The sequence below is a fragment of the Ruditapes philippinarum genome, unplaced genomic scaffold, assembly GCF_026571515.1.
Source record: "Ruditapes philippinarum isolate M1 unplaced genomic scaffold, ASM2657151v2 ctg560_1_1_1_1, whole genome shotgun sequence".
NCBI lineage: Eukaryota > Metazoa > Mollusca > Bivalvia > Venerida > Veneridae > Ruditapes > Ruditapes philippinarum.
Window position 1 is genome coordinate 104,463 of NW_026863686.1, and position 4,909 is coordinate 109,371.

Below are 4,909 nucleotides of genomic sequence, written 5' to 3' on the forward strand. Positions count from 1 at the left end.
AGGTCGAACATCACTAGTTATTTTTTATTGCTGCAGTTTTCACAGACACTTGGGGTTTGGAGCTCAAAACGCCTTTAAAATCCAAATAAAATGCATATTTGTCAATCCCAGCACATGTACTGATCATATATATCAAAAAAAAACTTAATATAAGCCGTTTTGAAAAAAAATCATATTTCAACAACTTATTATTATAGTTGTTGAAACCCCAAGTGTCTGTGGCAGTTTTAAGATATATATGAGCGGGATTACTGACGTATCAGTAACAAACATAAAAATTAAAATTGAAAGAGTACATGATATATCCCGGAACAACCAATATTCAATCAGTTAAGCTGTTTTAAGCCAAATGATGAAATGAAAGGAAATTTTTATTCTTTAAATTTATTTTGGCGTCGAGTCTAGGGACAGCCAGGGCGGGCGACTGCCGCCCAAATAGTTTTGTTAGAAACGGCAATGAATTAAAGTAAAAATATCTCATTCTGGATATGAAATGTCATTAATTATGTGTCATTGACAAGGATGGTAGATCTTTATAACATTCTGACTGACAACGGTTTCCAAAGTGCGTGACAGTGACAACATGCTGCATGTGCTTGTAACCATCTGATGCACTATAGCTGTCTCGATAAGCCTGGGCTCGTACCACATGCACAATGTCGCAAAATGTGTTTAGAATTTTTGTTTTCTCCTAAAACTACAAGTAGCCAGCAATGCCCCATTTCATAAAGAAATTGAAACGTGTAAAAGCAATTCACACAAGAGAGGGTTTTTTTTGTTTGTTTTTTTTATTTTTTGCGAAAAATACAGGATAATGTAATAAAACAATCACAGTGACGTTTCTTTTTTCGTTTTCAAAGATTGTTCTTCACAATGAAACATGTAAACATGACCAACACATTCAACCTCTCGATTTTAAGTTCCACAAGCGTTGGTTTTGTAAGAAGTCTTTGAACATAAGATCAGTTGTTATCATCGTAGATCTAGGTAATACTTAACGAGTTTGTTATAATTATATAATATTCGCCTGAAATAAAGTAAAACTGAAATGTACCCCTAAGTAATATAAAAAATATAACATTTTCTATTAAGACCCTTATATATTGCAGCCCGATGATGTAAATTAAAAGTACGACTGTTAATTCATCAAAATTGCCAGCATAAAAGCATTAGAAAGCTTGGGACATAACGCCATCTTCAATCTTACATTTCAAAATGTTCTCAATCTCTGTCAGGGGACAACCTACCCAAAACTCATTCCTTCACATATAAGTAAGAAGTACAAGTTGCCGCTCCAATATCCAAAACCACGCAACCCGTGTCATTTTAAGTTGAAGTATGGTTGAATGAAGTGGTCATTCCGCCAGACACAACATATCATGCTCTTTTTTCCTCTGATCGAGTGACTATATTAGTCCTGTGACACATCAAAGCATCATTCTGGTATCAGTGTTTGTTGCCTTAGTACAAACATACTCCGTCAAATTGTCGATGTAACGAATGCCAATAAGTTTTCCAGATAGCTTAATATGCATTACGTTGGCTACAGTGCATGAACACATTAATTTTCTTATTGTCATTACGAAGCTTGACCGTGGCTTGATACCACAAAATCTGGATGGATTTCTTCATGAAACATATCAATTATCTTAAGCAAAGGGGACAATGACTTTGAATAAAATTCAACTTGCTTCCATCTGTCAATAGTCTTGTTCAATACGTTATGTAAGCTCATGCAATGAACCAGTGTAAGGGTTGTTTTTTTATTGAATTTAACTTCGAAACACGTATAGTATGTATGTGTAGGTCATATGGAGAATTTCCAGCTTTACTGGTAGAGGAAAGCCTTAATTGCCCCTCTGTAAATTATTTCAAACAGAAACAGGCACCCGAGTAGAACCACCGACGTTCCATTGAATTTCGCTAGCTGGATATTTTTCACACATGGAGAATCGACAGCGGCGGACGAGAGGCAAGTGGTGTGATGTAATAAACAACCGTAACCACTCGACCACGAATGCCCATGTGTAAGGAAAAGCATGCACTGTTTTCGAAATGGTCAAACTTGGCCAAAACTTGCAGAACAGCAAGAAATGCTAGTTGAAGCAGCAGTATACATGCAGGAAACTGCAAAATCTAGAGATCTAGTAATGATGCTTGCACTTAACACTGGGCAATTCTAGACATCGAGTATCAAAATCTGTTGATTATAAGATAAAAGTGTATGCATTATTTTAACTATATTTTCAATTTCCTTTAAAAATGTAAATAGCACAACAATTAATGTAATTTGCTCATTTTTTCTTTTGTATTTATCATTTTCAGACATTAGCTGATGCATTGTCATTAAGAATATTTTCTGAAATGGATGTATGCTTTGAATAAACCAGAACGAATTTGTTACGACGCATCAAAACATGGATGACACAGTACTTCGGATGGGACTTGAGTACTGAATAAAAACTGAATACTCTACATCGGGCATGCAGAACAACCATGGTTGCCTCTAGAATGGTGCAACTGCTGAAAAATGTTAAACCAATGTAATTGTGCAGAGAATGGAGACAACTGCTGATTAGGGAAGTTGGATGAAGTTGTTATGTCAATTGTCAGATACGTAGGCTTTATTTCTGTAATAAGCTTGTCTTTAATTTTTCAATAAGAAAATGAATGCTTATATGTTTATGATTACATATAATGTGGACATATATTTGCAGTGCATATTTTACATATTCTTCGTAGAAGCATAATTTCATACATACATGTATGTAAAATTTCACTTTAATGTGGTAACAACCTTAATTACAACATACTGGATCTAAAAGCAAAAAGGGAGGTAACTGGGGGAAGAATTGGTAATTTATCATGCATCATTTTACCAAGTTCGTTTAGACACAGTATGAAGCCAGTTGAACTAGAATAATTTTAGATATATCAACTAGCTTACATATGTTCATACACAGAAGTTTGCAATTCTATCTATAGATTATACATTTAGGAAAAATACTATATTTCATTGATAGATTTTCAAATTTTCCAAGGTCCTTTGGCTAATCAATAATTATTTTCTGCCTTTAAAAATAAAAAGGGAGATTATTTGGTAAAATGAATGAAGTTACATAACTGGGGAGGATAAATGCCCCGTTTGTGTAAATGCCATGAAGGTAAACATCATGTTTGAAAAATGTATTTTTCATGCCGAGTATTATACTGAAATTAAATACCAATTTAGGAAATAGATATCAAATTTTAGTGCATTGTTGTAGAACAATGAACAGTTCAAGTTCAAATGGGCAGGAATATAATCACAAAGACTGATAGGCCCAAGCGTTTTATTACATTGCATTAGAATGATTTATCACACACCCGTGCCGATTTTGCGACTCCGTAAAAATGGTATTGCACGGCCGTGCATATATTTTGACGTGACGTCATTACCGTTATACTCGCATAATATTATATGTTATTTTGGTTTTGGAGTGATATATGTGGATACCTGTCAAGATTTTATAAGGCGAGGGTGATATTTTATCTTGGCAGGTAATATATCCCTGCCGTGTTAAGACGATTTTAAAATAAATCATTGCTACTTCAAATGAAACGTCGAAATAAGATTCCCTTTAGGGTACCCCTTCACCACTACATGACGTCACATAAATACACAAGACGTATTTTCTTTCGAACCAAACGAATGTAAACAAGAGAAAAGGAATAGTCTGTTGAACGCACTTTTTTGGAATTAATATCAAGCTTTCACAAGGTCATATTTGTTTTCAATACTCATGAGAATATGTATGATTACTCTATTTTGGTAAATATTTATCATTTGACAGTTAAAAAGTGCTTGTCAATCGGAATTTACATCGCGTAAATCAAACCGTACGCGCATCGCCACAGCGCCTGTTGTTTTGAACGTGGGGTAACAAACGGGTTAATTTAGTGTGTATATTACCCGTCTGGCTCGGTAATATCAATTTCTTTCGGGTGATCAATATCCAATCAAAAGGCGGAAAAAATCTGGAAGGGTAATAAAATTTTATTCAACTCGTTCAATGAATTCAGTAATGAACTTACACTCATTCAATATCCTCCATGTGCATAATTATACTATGCTCAGTACATAGAAGAGAATCAATAAAAGTATATTGAACTGTATTGAGCAAAGAAGTATTTTTCCTGGCGTCATTTTGTTTATTTACGTCATACATGATTTGTAAGCATTCGTTTTTATGCTGTGCATATATCGTGTAATGACTCACTTGATCTCCCTATCTGTTTGGCAGAAGAATAGCTTGTAGCGTGTTAGAATATGATTTGAAACCTTGCTCTTTAAAAATGTGAAATCTGTATATTTGTATAAAATGATCTGTTCATTTCAAATATTTAATGAAAATATGGAAATACTTGGTTGGCAGAAGACTGTAAAAAACAATAAACTGAATATATTCATGAATTTTATTGTAAAATAAACATATAAGAAAATGTACATAGTTTTCTTTCAGTCACTTTAACATACATAATTCTACCATGTCACAATCTATATCTAATATAATCAAACTTTTCATAGGGTGTTAAGACAGTTTTTATACAAGATAAAATAAATGGTGCAGCAAAAAACTACATCAGTGTAAACTATTGATAAAGACAATTTCATTTTTTTATATCTAATTAATTGTTTCATATCTAACTTTCACAAATGGATTTAAAAAAAAACTGGGCACCTAAAACTGTTCTTTTCATCCATTTCAACACATTTTGAGATACCTCAACTTACTAACAAATCAAGAATTCACACAAAAAAACGCAAACAAACTTGTGTGTGGACAGACTAGCCACGCTACCTATGAATCTCTTTATAGAAGTGACAATCTTACTTTAATATTCTCTCTTGTAAGCTATTCAATGTTAA